Genomic DNA, 15,195 nt, shown 5'->3' on the forward strand with positions numbered 1-15,195 from the left:
TCAGAAGATTTTTTTGAATGGAAAGACGACAAACTTTATTAATACGAACTAATTGTTACAAAGGATCTCATCAAGTGCAGGAGGGACAATCCCACTCCAAGACACTTGCAACCCTGAAACAAGAGCACTACGAGCTAGCTTGTGAGCAATCTTATTAGATTCTCTATAGACATGGCAGAAGAAAGAACCAGCCATAGAAGTCAATGCGAAAGAAATGTCATCTACAATCCTCCCAATCTCAGAAGTATCCTCTCCAGCTGCCTGAACAGCCTGAACCAACCGTAGACAATCAGACTCCACAATGATGGGAGTTAGATGAAATTGTAAGGCAATCTTACATGCCAAACGACCAGCCAACGCCTCCACCATATATGGAGAAGTCACATCATCACACCTGCAACAAGCCCCAGCCACTATATCACCCATAGAGTCCCTAACAACTACTCCAAGACCTCCATGACGTAAATGCATATTATACGCCCCATCAACATTAGCTTTTAGCCAACCAACAGGAGGAGGACACCAAGGTTTAACATGCCTTCCCAGTGTAAGCTTATTTTCCACATTAACTGCCTTGAACGTATTGAACAAAGACATCACTTGGAAATGAACCTGTGCAACAGAATGGAATATACCAGACCAAACCCTTTGGTTTCTCTCTTTCCAAACTCCCCAGATAAGCATCAACAATAGATCAAAATCCTCATTCGACAAGCGAGAGAGACAGAAGCTTAACCAATCAAGCATAGAACTCATTTGTGTAGCCAAAACAGACTGCATGGAAGGGAACAGATTGGGCAGATTTTTCACAAAGGCACACTCCCTGCTAATATGAACAATAGACTCCTCTGCATCATTACAGAAATAACACCCATCTTGAAGGAAAACCCTGCGATCTCTAAGCTGAGAAATAGTAGGTAAAATTGAAGCGCAAGCTCGCCAAACATGAACCTTGATTTTACCTGGAATCTTTGCTGCCCAAATAGATTTTCAAATGGGAACTGAGACCTCAGAACTAGAACTAGCCGTTGTGTTGGGATGTAAAGCACCAACTGCCAATTTATATGCACTTTTAGTTGTAAACTTCCCTTTCAGATCAAAGTGCCAAACAAGTCTATCTGGCACATGATTAGAGCTAAGGGGAATAGAAGAAATAAGAGAGGCATCACCCGCATCAAAATTAGCTGCAATCACCGCTTTATCCCATTGTCCATTACGTAACAGTTCACTAACTAACACCAAAGAAGAGGTACCATACCTGATAGGTCGAAACAAAACCGGCCTTGGGAGCCATGCATCCTCCCAAATTCTGATCCTTGACCCATCACCAACCTGCCACCTCACCCCACTCTGAAGAGTAGATCGTGCAGTATAAATACCGCGCCAGCAAGCAGAAGGACAACGAGCTACAGGAGCAGATAAGAGGTCATCATTAGGAAAATAACGAGCTTTAAATAATCTTCCAACCAAAGAGTTGGGGAGTTATCAGAAGATGAATTTGAGGCATAGTTGTAATATAATTCATATTAGCTTCATGTGATTAAGACACTACTACAAAATTGGGCTTCGTAGACACCTGGCCCAAAGATTCAAAGACGTTTTTTTCTTTGGCTGTCCTTGTAACTCATTAGCGACGTAGGATTTTTTAAACCTCCGTGTTTTTCTGTTTTTAGCTGCTTCTTTCTCCCAACAAAAAAAAAATCTGCAATTGCTTTCACGTTCTCTGAGCTCTCTCTCTCTTCAGAGCAAAAAAAAAAAAAAAAAACTGAGCTCCTCCAAATCGAACCTTCTCTCATCTCCCTCTCATCGCCACAACCCCTCCATCATTCACATCGCTACAGACCCATCATCCAAAAGCACTCCAAATCGACCTTGGACTCACCGTGGCTTCATCGATGGCGTCTGCTCTATCATTCACCAAAGTGTCCCGAGCACATAGTCTTCCACTTCATCACCACGCACCACCGCTAAGCGGACCTCTGCCATGTGATCAACTGCAACCTAGTGAAGGGCAAGATCTCATACTCGATTTGGCAGGCGTAGGTCACATTCTCTCATCTTTTGCACAAATCTACCTCGTAGATCTATAGTATCTCTCTGATATAGGTTTTGTAATCCGTGTTCTAGATCTGTTCTTTATAGTCATGTCTTGATTTGAGGTTTGATAAAAATTTGGGAGCTGAGATTTGGAATTCTGAGTTTGATTTAAGAGCTTTCCTCAGGTTCTTTGATTTCTCTATTTTATTTTATTTATTTATTTTATTCTTTTCCATCTACAGTTCTGCTCAGGGAATTTTTTTTTCATTGCCAACAGATCGATACTCTTTGGGTCCGTGAAATAGAAGTGAATTAAGAATGAATGTTAGTCATCTGAGTTCTTTGTGTGATTGTCCTATGATTTTATGTTTCATTTATCAAACTTTACACAATACATGTCTAAACTCTAAAGTCATAACACCTATATTCAATTCATGGGCATAATTAAGTGAGTTGTTGAACAATTTGAATTTTATACCAACTGTGTAAGAATGCTTATTGTTGGTGTTATTGGCTTGGTCATCTTGGCTGCTGTGACCCTACTTGGTATTCTTGCAAGGGGCTCTTGTTTTTAACACAAGTGTTTTAGCATTGTAGATTAAATACTTCCAATGAATATGCAAACTGTGTATTAGCTTTTGACTTTGGTGATTCACTTGGACAGGGACAAAGGGATAAGGTGAAGCTTTTGGATGCAAAACAGTCCGCTATAAGTGCTTATTTGGACTGCCACTGAGGTCGAGTGCTTTCTTAAACATGTCAAAGGAATTTCCTAGTTTGGTGATTCATTAATTGTTTTTTGAATTGTTAGATTGTTTTTTCTCGCTCTAGTAGTTGAAACTCTTGGTGTGTGTGTGTGTGTGTGTGTGTATTTTTAAGTTTGACTATATTGTTTTAATTTCTTTGATTCATAGCAGGTTTAACCAAAAGAGCTATTATGTTGATAGTGCTATCTGTTTTCAGGTACTTGTTTCTTCACTAATTCGTCTATTTTCTATTTAGTTCTTTGATAACTTTTTCAATTTTGGTTAGAAACTTGAGTTAATGGGATAATTTTAGGGTGAATCACCTGTGAGGTACGAAAAAACGGACGTATGGGCGGTCGGTGGATAAGTCTGGATGATTTGGGTTTAGATTGAGCAACTTATGTAAGTCCCTCTTTTTCCTCTTTGTTGAACTTACGTTTCTCTAGTAAGTTGAATTATAGCTTTACAAGTTGAAAACTTGAAACTTAATTTGCTGATTTGTGTAGTGTTCATGACTTTATAATGTAATTCATTGCAAATACTCCTATGTTTATGAGTTTAAGTGAATGATCAAGTATTCATATACTCAGATGCTTACTTGCTGCAATATTATATGTTGTAGTACTGGGAATGAAAGTTTGGCGTACAATGCAACTTTGGGAGTAGAGAAGAAGAACTTTGGACATCAAGTAGCAACTATTTTATTGGTTAGTGCTCTCTCGTACCTGAACCTTTGAACTTTTCTTTAAGGGTTTATATATCACTACTAGCAAAATGAGCAATACACACAGATTTTATACATACTGACTTTCACACTGATAAAAAATCAGTGGGTTTTAGTTTGTAGATACAAATATCCGTGTGAACTGAAGACTGGGTCCCACATAAGCACATGCTCACACTATCACTCACTGAAATCAGTGTGGCTAGACTTTCTCACAGATATCTGTATGCACCAAATATCTAACATATACTGATATCCGTGTGAACTAAAACTGGGTCCCATATACACACATGCTCACTCTATCACTCACTGAAATCAGTGTGGATAGACTTTCTCACAGATATCTGTATGTACCAAATATCTAACATATACTGATATCCGTGTGAACTAAAAACTGGGTCCCATATAAACACATACTCACTCTATCACTCACTGAAATCAGTGTGGATAGACTTTCTCACAGATATCTGTATGTACCAAATATCTAACATATACTGATATCCGTGTGAACTAAAAACTGGGTCCCATATAAACACATACTCACTCTATCACTCACCGAAATCAGTGTGGCTAGACTTTCTTACAGATGTCTGTATGTACTAAATATTTAACCTAAACTGATATCTGTGAAAATGATTTTACACACAAATATTCGTCACTATTAAAAAATTATAATTTTTAAAATAATTTTTCATTTACACGGCCATCTGTAACAATTGATTTTTCACACTGTTGTCAGTATGAATGTGACGGTGATAGTAATATCAGTACGAAGTTTCACTCAGTTTTTTTGTAGCAAGTGCTACTTTTCCCACAAACATTTGTGGCAATATTTGTTTAAGAGATGGTTTTGACAAAAAAATAATAATTGCATCTCACACACAAATATCAGTGTGAATTGAGAATTAAAACGATTAGAAAATAGAAACAAATCGCGCACACAGATATGCGTTTGCATTATTGTTGTTGATTCCCACAGCTATCAGTGTGAAACCTAATAATAATTGTTAATTACCCCTAAAGCTGGTCATTAATAATTACCACACACTATTAAAATTGCATTATGTATTAATTTATAATAGAATTGTTATAAAATGTGCCATGGCTGACAGATATTATGAATCTTTGTATTAATTTAATAAGTAGAGGTTGCAACAACCACTACTTCTGCTCTCTCAGTTTCTCACTTCTTCCTCTAAGTTTGAAACTTTGAGTCTTTATCTTTTCTATAGGGTTTTCGTTTTTCTCACTATGGCCTCTACCGAGATCGAGTTTCGTTGCTTCGTCGGAGGGATGGCCTGCGCCACCGACAACGATGCGCTCGAAAGGGCCTTCGCTCCTTTTGCCGAGATCATCGAATCGAAGGTCTGTTAGTCGCAGAGATAAGATGGATCTGATCTGTTCTCTCATCTCTGTGATCTGTGTTTCTATGTTACTTGATCTATAATACTACTCCCTCTGTTACTATATGTCACTGTGATTCTTGTGTTTTACTATCTCAAAATCGGGTAGTTCATCTTCATCTTTCTAGATTGAAGATCGATCGGTTCCTTTATTATTTCTTTTTGTTTTGATCTGTTTTGTGATTCTGATTTGTGTTTATGCTCAGATCTGATTCGATTTTGGTTTGTTTGTTTTTCAGATCATCAATGACCGTGAGACCGGAAAGGAAGGGGTTTCGGATTCGTCACCTTCAACAACATAAAGGTAGCAGCCGGGGAGGCGGTGGTTACGGTGGCCGTTGTGAAGGCGGAGGTGGTGGCGGTGGTGGCGTGAGGGTAGAGGCAGTGATACAGCTGCGGTGGTGGTAGCTATGGAAGCGGTGGTGGCCGAGACTGTGAATCTGAAAATTATGACTAAAAATACATTTGACTCAGGAAATTATTATCACTAATTGTGATTATATTAATTAATCTTTAAAGTAAATTAAGAAAAACAAAAATGCAAAAACGATATCCTTAATGGAATATTTATAGAGATGGGTCCCCCGCAGAAAATACTTCACACTGATATCAAGTACCAAATATTTTTAATGGATATACTAGTGTAGAGATGGGTCCCGCAAAAATTCACACTGATTTTTTTATCAGTGTGGAAAGACCAAAGGCCACCCCCCTCAAATGGGACAGAAATCTGATCTGTGAGTGTAGGGTGCCTATTGGGCTTCCCACACAGATATCAGTAACTATTACATGTTACAGCTACTGATTGCAATCTGTGTGTATAAGTAGTTTTGCTAGTAGTGTATTATGTAACATGGATTTGAAACCTGCTAATTAATGGTTTCCTAATACTTATGTTCCCGGAGAGTAAGATAATGCTTAAATTCCCTTTTTTTTCTTTCACATTTTTGTGGTGTATTCCAAGACATTGAAACTGAGAAGCTTTGTTATGTTAGGAAGCTTAAAATGGTTTGCATGACCCATGTATGCCTATGCATATATATTGTAGCTGCATTCTTTATTGTTATTATTTACTGTACTATGCTTTTCCTTGCTATTTCTTCCCACCTACTGTCACACATTCGATTTTGTTGTGTCTGCAACTTTGTTCATCCTCTCAATTTTGGATTGCTTATAGGATATCAACAATTCTGTTCTCGGTGTTATGGGTTTTGATTCTTTTTTGGTTTGGTTTACCATCCTTAAACCCCAGTTTCTCTGCTCTCGGTGTTACCATTATAATTCATCTTTGTCTATGGGTCTGAGGGACTGTGAGCATGGTTTTTCTCCATTTGGTCAAGTGAATACTTGGTGGGTTATGCAGAAATCTATAGTGTATACTAAGTTGGCTTCTGTGGTGGAATATATCTTGTTAAGAAGATTTGAATGTGCTAAACTTGTAAATGCTACTTTAAGGAACATAGATCAGCCATATAGGAGATGCTGCTTCAGGGGGTGGTTTATGCTCTTAGTCACACTTTTATGAACAGATTCATATAAATCTACACTTATTTCTTAGTTTGATCAATTGTGTCATCATTAGTTAACTAACCAACTCTCTTTTTTGTTTCTGATTTCATAAAGCTTAGTTAGTTGACCAATGTGATTGTGGAGCTATCAATTTAGTACCCTGAATTTTTTAAGAATTGTGAACTGAAAATACGTTATGGATATTTCAGGTGATACTTGGAGATCCAACTATCTCTAATGTGGTCCAAGATTTTTAGAGAAAGTAAGGTAAGAACCTATGAACCGAAAATTACGAAAATTTCATATCTGAACTCATAGAATTCATGAGTCTATTGCCTGGGACTTAGTTGTTAGCGATAATAGACATACTTATGACATTGTTGGCTTGCATCTCTCACGTAGACCTTATTATTTAATATTCTAGCTTTCCTGTAGTTTGGCTCACATATGCTAGTTTCCATTAATATGCTGATTTAAATCTTTGGAATACATGTACTTCAGTTCTATTTGAGAGTAAGAATATCGGTTTTGATTGAGAAGGCTTATGTTCGCACTGGTTATCATTCTTTAATATACTTTTATTTGATATTGCAGTTCAAGACAAACTCATGATGCTCATGATGAATGTGATGTGGATTGAGCGAAGTTGTAGTTAGATTAGATTGTAAATTTTAGTTTAGTGAACTTGGGAAAATAAATCTATGCTCATTGATATTGTACTTTGGATGTTGATATATAATTTTGGTTAGTAATCATGTGTAAATTTGCAGATTTGAATTTTTTTTGTGTCATGGAAAAGATACAAGGACGTTTTTTCTTCGTCTTCATATATGTTTAAGGATGTTTTTATGAGATACTATGACGTTTTTCTAGTGTCCTTATAGATATTAGATGACACTCTTTTCAGTTATAAGGACGTTTTTCTAGTGTCCTTGTAGACATTAGATGACGTTTATTAATAGAAACAAGGACGCTTTTTCAGTGTCCTTGTACACATTTAAGGACGTTTTTTCAACGTCCTAAAAGATGACTTACTATGACTCCTTGATAGATAACGTTTTTTTAACGTGTCATCTAAAGTTTTTTAGGACATTTTTCGAACGTCCTTAAATCTATTTTATGTAGTAGTGAGAATTGTAAATTACATTATTACTTGAGAAAGAATAATGATTTGCTTGATTTCCTTGTTTTCTAAAACATAATGAGTCCTGCATGTTAAATTTATACCTGAGAAGGATAAACTGCATAGTTAGGATATACGACTTTTACCCGAGAGGGAGAGAATCATGCACTTAAGGAAAACTATGGTCTAGAGTACCTGAGAAGGACTTAGATACAGGAATTATCATCTGGAGAAACGAAAGAATCCATTGGTTGGTTCAAAACGTAGATAAGATTGCTTGTGGTTGATTCCGACACCCTAGGCTCAACATCATCATATTTTTACTTCTAATCATTATAAACTCTTTTCAATTTCAGTTTATTTAGATTCACTTTTTTAAGTTTCTGTTTTCAAGTTATTTTCCCATTATCAACAACTCTTTTCAAAACCGTGAAAATCATAGTCTTAGTTTGAGTCATTGTGTGCGTCTTAATCGATTTGTGTTTCTTGTTTTGAGTGTTTTTCGTTTAATTAACATAGGTTTTCATATTGAGAATTGACTTAATATCCTCGTGGGAACGACAACCCCTTTTCTTCCATTACTATACTACATCCACCCTGTATACTTGCAGGAATTCCATCACGCATCATGATGAAACTGATGGTAATCAAGGGAGAGTGGAACAATTCTGTAATAATGCAACTGTAAACGAGAATTTGCTTCCCGGTAGAAACTCTGATGGCAATAATGCAGGATCAATAGGTAAGTTCAGTGACTGATTCAGTGGTAACAAGATTAAATAGATCTACATAATCTTACTTCATTATCTTATGAGTTTCGCATGCAAATACATTATCATATTTGAATGGAAACAATTCTTCTCCATCTGCGCACGTTGATGATATGATAGGTTTGGTATTTTCGAACTAATGATCATGTTATTATAGCTTTGATGAACACCTAATTGTTATGAAACATTGCACACAGGTGAATGCTCACATTCATTTGGTCAAGCCTTATATCAAAAAAGCAAGCAAGGTTAGTTCTCTGAGATATTTTACCTATTGTCTCTGAAAAATAATAATAATAATGATGATAGAAATTCTTTAACAAAAAGATAAATTCTCATTGCAGGATCAATTGTGACGTATGAAGATTCGGGCGATAACATTTATACATGTGATCAAGAGAGAAGCCGTAGCTAAGGTAAACAAGCTGCAGCAGCCAAGGTGTATACTAAGAGCAACTCCAACAGCTTCCCTATAATTTTTGTATAATAGGGAAGTACAAGTCAAAGCTTTAGCATCTTTTTCTTCTTCAACTCCAACAAATTCCCTATTTTACAGCAATCTCTAAAATCTCCATATTTTTCCTTAAAATTTTAGAGATTGCTGTAAATATAGGGAATTTGGTTTTCTCTTTCCTCACTTTCCCTAAAATAGAGATAGTTATAGGGAATCTGTTGGAGCAAAAGAGGCTCATTTTTCCCTAAAGTAGAGAAAATTCAAAATATGGGGAAGCTGTTGGAGTTGCTCCAAAAAGAACAGAATTATAAACTCATCTAAGAGGTTGTAATTACTTCTCAACAACCTCGATACCATTCTTTTCCTTCTGTAGTTTGCTTTTGTAGCAGCATCTAGAAAAGTGCCCGCTGAGCATTTATGTTTAGTGAATGTAGCTTTACAATCCGAGAGTATATATTGGGAATTAAAATTGAGCATTTGTTTAACGGCTTCAATACCATTCTTTCCTTCTGTATTTAGTCTTTATGAGCAATGTCTCCTAGTTCTTATATTAAGAAAAATCCAACTGCTGTATACTACTACAGCTAAATTAATCCGCTACAAAACCCACAGCAAAGCGCGGGCACTATTGCTAGTATAAACTAGTGGCTAAGTTATCCTTTATATATTATTCCTTTCACATCTTAATTTCTGTTCTATATTGCCGAGTTTTATTTTAGAAGGAACTACTGTAAGAAATAGAAAGTGTCAAAACATGAAAACAGAACTTCATATAGCAACTGATCAGATTATTAAATCAACAAGAACCATAATGACAAAATCTGCATATTCAATTTCTGGAGAAATTGTTCTATAGGATCAAAATGTATTCTGAGTTCATTAATATAAACAGATTCACATGATTAAGATAATAACTATGTCAAATACAAGATTGTTATTAATCAGTAACATGAATTATAAACAAGGAACATAATCTGCAGCAAAGCAGGAATTTAAACTTAAAACAGAATTTAAAAGAACATGTAATACTAACACGATAATGATGAAGTGCCTGTGTCCATTGCTCTTCTCCAAGATCCACCCTTTAGTCTCAATTTTGTGATGGGACAAAAGAATATGAGTTATGGTGTTCTTGCAGGGATCAATACAGACTGACAATCCCTTTATATCAGCAAAACAGTTGAGACAGTTTCTTCCATCAAGAAACTGTCAAATAACCTCTTTATTTGTCTGATAAGGATTGATATGGATGATCACACAATTTGAATTTCAAATTCAAAATAGATTGCATTAAATAAAATCATTTTCGATGACTACTTTATTTAACTCACTGATGTTACAAATTGAACTCCAAAACTCCTCACAATGTCAACTTAACAGAAAAAGCTGATGTCTAGTTCAATAAGGTCTTACAACTACTTGACGTTTTATCATTCAAAACAATGTAAAGCATTTTAAAATGACCGGATAAGATCAGAGAAAGTTGAATGGGGGCCGCTCCATCTCCATCACGTACCTTACATCAACCTACTTGCGTGCAACGTTGATTTCTCCACAAATTTGACCTACTTGTTTGAAATATAATTTTTATTTCTTTATTTTTGGCCAATGTTCTTTTTGAAGTCCAAATAGAACTCACATGAATTGATAGAGTAGTGAAGTTCGGCATTCATGTACACCGAAAATGTTCACCTGGTCAGTTATTGACCAAGAAAATAATGCTCAACCACCCTTGGATGTAAATCCAAGGGCAGAGAGAATTATTATTAAGTTGAGGTGTTTTGTTTTCCACCCTTGGATGTAAATCTAAGGGTTATTGAGCATAAATTCTTTGGTCAGCAACTGACCAGGTGAACACCACTGTCATATACACTACCATTGAAAAAGAAATAGAAAGAGAGAGTGAGAGAGGGAAAAAAAAAAACTATAATGCTCTATACCTCTCCCCATGCCGCAATTAGTGGCTTAACCTTTATTTTCATTGGCAAGTCAACCCTGATTGGTGGCGATCACCAATACCTTGTGGTTTTACCGCTGTTACTCTTTCTAACATTTATTTTGGGTGCCCTGTTCCAACCATTTGATGAAGCACTCCTGCCAATCTAACCCATGCGTCGATGACTCGATGTCATTGGATTCAATCCGATTTTGCTATTATGGGGATTTTCCCGCCGATGTTTTATACCATATTTCTCTTGTTATTAATTGTCAAAGGCTTTGTTTGCCATTATTTAACAAGTGTAATCAAGTTTTTAGATTGGGTTGCTTTTGCAAAAGTTGCTCGAGGCTTTTTTAGATGATATCCGCACCATCTAGGCTTTTCTGACATTTTTCGTCATCTTCCATGGATTATCTGAACTGAACTGAGAATCATTACTTGAAATTTGCTTGATGGTTTAGGTTCTAACCATGAATGGTTTGGGTTGGACGCTCATGACCTACGTTCCTTTTGAATTAGTAGTGTAAAAACTGTACTATTCCAGAGCTCTTGGAAAAAAAGGGGAAGAAAGACGAGAGATCGAGCCATGACACGCGCCACACGCGCTTCTCTTTTAAACCCTAGAACTCTCTTGAGTTTTGTTCGAGCAAGATTCATAGTCGCCGATGAGGTCTGGTGGTGGCTGCCATGGCCAGGCCCTTGCACTACCACACTGAAAGCCTCGCCAAACCACCTTATACCACATGGCCTTCACTTAATGCACCTCTACCCTTTTCCAACAACCTTATGTCAAGATTCCCATATCCATCTACTGCTAACTTGGCCTGATTTAGTCGAGGCTACTCTGGAATGGTGACGAGCTATCAACAATAGGATCATCAAGTCACTTTGGGCACGCTTCTTTATCAGCTTTTTTGGACAACAACTTTGGGCAGAAGACCGTGATGGGGATTCTTAGACGCTTGAGATGCCTGTTGGTGACGAAAAATTCCATATAGGAGTTTGACTCACCAATGAATGCGGACTGGAGCGGGAGTTGACCGGGAACAATCAAGAAGCTTCCCTCGAGTGTTGACTCGAAGTTTGACTGTCGGCTCGAAGAGGAGGAGGGGTACCTGCAGAAAACTCTTCGATGCCTAAGTCAGTACGTTTCTTAGTAGTGGAGTAGAGAGAATTGGAATTCGATGGATTACCTCGATGTCGAGCAGCCTATTTATAGGTGCATTTTGGCGTGGGCTGCAAGTAAACTTGCATAGCAAGTTTGCAGTGACTTGAGCGGCAAGCCGCTATTAAGGCTGTATTCACGCCTACAATAACCACCACTTACTGGCGGCAATGATTGTCGTGTCTGAATGCTGCATTGACTCCTGCATTTACGGCTGTAATAACAACTGCATTTACCGCCATCACTTCTCTTTAACTGCCCTGTTTAAGGCTCGAAATATTGACCACCCCCACAATGCCCCCAAATTTTCTCTTTGGGAATCCATCCCAAGAGAAAATTTCCAGAGTTTAGATTTTTCCCGGCGGCCTGTCTTCAAATTTCTCGCCCCTGGGCACCCTAGATTTTTCTTCGGACACCCATTTCTAACAAAAATCCTTCAAGCCCGAGATGGAATATATCTCAAGCATAACTAGCCTCTAAGACCAATTCTGGTCAAATCCTCACTGGGCCAACGCCCAATTTATTTATTTATTTATTTTTTTAGAGCGGGTCGAGTCCGACTCAGATACAACTCGGTCTTACCCGGATCGGGGTGTCCAGATCCTTCTTGTTTCCCGGATTTCCCTGCAGTTCGATTTCATCCCGGATTCTTCTCAGTTTGGTCCGAATTCTTCTGGGTTTTCTTTGCATTGGAGGCATCATCACGTTCCTATAAATGGAGCTTTGAAATTGGCTCAGAACCAGAAGAATTAAAATCTTCAAAATCTCCCATCGGCGCCGTCGCGTCTCCTTGGCCCCCCTGCACTCGGACCAGCCCTAGGCCTACGCAGCCTTGCCTCATTGCCTTGCCGCTGCTCCAACCCCCAGCGCTATGCAGTCTCCTCGGGCGGGGTAGCGCACGTCCAGTGCCCACGTTTCGGAGTCGGTATGCCCCTTTGCTATAGACCTTTGTTACCTTGTAAGGCCCCTCCCAGACAGGTTTAAACTTTCCCGCATCGTGGTCTTTGATATCCTCGACTACTCTTTTCAGAACGAGCTCTCCCACCTGGAACGCCCGTGGCCGGACGCCTTTGTTGAAATATTTGGCCACTTGATTCTGATAATTGGCAAGGTGAATGGCGGCGGCTTCCTGCCTCTCCTCAAGAAGGTCCAGGTGCCTTGCTATTTGCTCCTCGTTATTTCCTCTCTCAACTGTAAGAGTCCTAACCATAGGGAGAATGATTTCGGTAAGGATGACAGCCTCCATCCCATAAGTTAAGGCATACGGAGTCTCATTAGTTGGCTTTCGGCGAGTGGTTCGATAAGCCCAGAGAACATGTTGCAACTCGTCACTCCATTTGCCTCGTTTACGCTCCAATCGCTGCTTGACACCGTCGAAAATAGTATGATTCGTTATTTCAGCTTGGCCATTACCTTGTGGGCAACGTAGTTCCATGTCGGCCACAGAAAGCTCTAAATTTCTGGTTATTGAATTGCGTTCCATTGTTGCATATGATATACCGCGGGATACCGAATCGACATATAATGTTCCTCCATGTGAATGTTGCCACGGTCTCTCCCGTGATCGTGGCATATGATTCTGCTTCGACCCATTTCGTGTGATAGTCCGTGGCAAGTAGTGTGTACTTGAATCCGCCTGGTGCTGTCGGTAAGGGGCCGACTATAACCATTCCCCGTCTGGCGAAAGGCCATGGACTGGCTAATGCATGAAGCTCTTCGGCTGGCGAATGGCTTATTGGAGCGTGTCGTTGGCATTGCTTGCATTTCTTGGCATATTGTTCGGCCTCCCAATAGAGATACGGCCAATAGTATCCTTGAGAGAGTATCTTATGTGCAAGGGTCCGGCCGCCGAAGTGCGCTCTGCATGACCTTTCATGAACTTCTTCGAGGACGAGCCTTGCCTGAGAAGGTCCCAAGCATCTAAGATGCCGAAAAATGAAAGTCTAAAGAATTCCTCCTCGACAACAAGGTACCGTGCGGCCTTCATCCTGAGCTTTCTGGCCTCAGTTAGATCGTCTGTTTGTATGCTGAATTAGAGGTAATTGACAATTCGACCTCTCCAGTCGTTCGGAATTAACTCGACTGCCATGACCCGACATCGCGGCCTGTTACCTTCAATGCTTGGTCCTTCGAGCACCTCAATCTTAACGATGTTGGTGACCTTCGTGCAACCTGAAGGTGTTTAAGCCAACTCATCCGCACGGGAATTCTTCTCGCGAGGGACCTTGACCAGTGAAAGTTGCTCGAACCCGCGCATCAAGTCTCGAACCAAGTCTCGATACCTGGACATGCGTTCGTCCTTGGCGGTGTAGTCATCATTAGACAACCCGACGACGAGCTGCGAGTCGGAATAGACCTGCAAGGGTTGGATTCGTAGCTTCTTCGCCAGGGTTAAGCCCGTCACCAAAGCTTCATATTCAGCCACGTTGTTGGACGCCGGAAAATCCAGATGAACCGCACACTCGATATGGACATCCTCGGAACACTGAAGTAAAATACCTGCCCCCGCTCCTGAGAAATTGGACGCGCCGTCAACGTGCATCTCCCAACATGGGTCTTGCCATGAAACATCGGGGATCGATGCTGGGAAGTGACACTCGAGCAAGAAATCTGCTAATGCCTGGCCCTTGAGTGCCGACCTCGACTTATATGTAATGTCAAATTCACTCAGCTCGATAGCCCACTTGGCCATTCTCTCGGATGTGTCTGGTTTTGACAGCACGAATTGGCAAATTGGTGTATACTGTGATGCTATGCCCCTCGAAGTATTGTCGCAACTTCCTTTTTGTAGTAACCAAGGCGAGGATTACCTTTTCAGACGGGGAGTACCTTGTTTTGGCATCCAGGAGGCTGCGGCTTGATTATGCTATGGGTTCCTACCGATGTCCCTCTTCCTTGAACAAGGCGGCGCTGGTTGCCACATCTGATATTGCCAAGTATATGTAGAGGGGCTCGCTGTCGCGGGGCACAGAGAGAAATTGTCTGCCGTATAAGTATTTTTTCAAATTGGCCAACGCTTCAGACTGCTTCAGGCCCCAAAAATTGGTTTGCTTATTTTTTAACCCGCGAAAGAAAGGTTTACATCGGTCAGTTAGCCGAGAAATGAAGCGACTCAACGCGGCAATGTGACTAGTTAACACTTGTATATCCTTTTTTGTCTCTGGGTCACGCATTTGCATGATGGCTTCTACCTTCTCCGGGTTTGGCTCGATCCCTCTTTTACTCACAAGATGTCCCAAAAATTGTCCAGATGATACCCCGTGTAGACCCCCTGAAATTTCGAACGTCACTTTTGGACGGAATAATTTTTCGCGACCTTTGTTTG

The 15,195-nt window shown here is 39.5% G+C and overlaps 2 long non-coding RNA genes across 2 annotated transcripts; both read left to right on the forward strand.

Annotated features, from left to right (window-relative positions):
- Positions 1 to 2,298: 2,298 nt before the first annotated feature.
- Positions 2,299 to 7,238, forward strand: LOC133720249 (uncharacterized). The gene is made up of 7 exons (XR_009851784.1): positions 2,299 to 2,361; positions 2,702 to 2,774; positions 2,955 to 3,000; positions 3,097 to 3,185; positions 3,406 to 3,490; positions 6,629 to 6,686; positions 7,014 to 7,238. It is a non-coding gene; the product is annotated as an uncharacterized LOC133720249 (long non-coding RNA).
- A 925-nt stretch (positions 7,239 to 8,163) lies between these two features.
- LOC133719687 (uncharacterized) lies at positions 8,164 to 9,280 on the forward strand. The gene is made up of 3 exons (XR_009851372.1): positions 8,164 to 8,284; positions 8,510 to 8,560; positions 8,657 to 9,280. It is a non-coding gene; the product is annotated as an uncharacterized LOC133719687 (long non-coding RNA).
- The last annotated feature ends 5,915 nt before the right edge of the window (positions 9,281 to 15,195 follow it).

Source organism: Rosa rugosa, chromosome 7, assembly GCF_958449725.1.
Source record: "Rosa rugosa chromosome 7, drRosRugo1.1, whole genome shotgun sequence".
Taxonomy (NCBI): Eukaryota; Viridiplantae; Streptophyta; class Magnoliopsida; order Rosales; family Rosaceae; genus Rosa; species Rosa rugosa.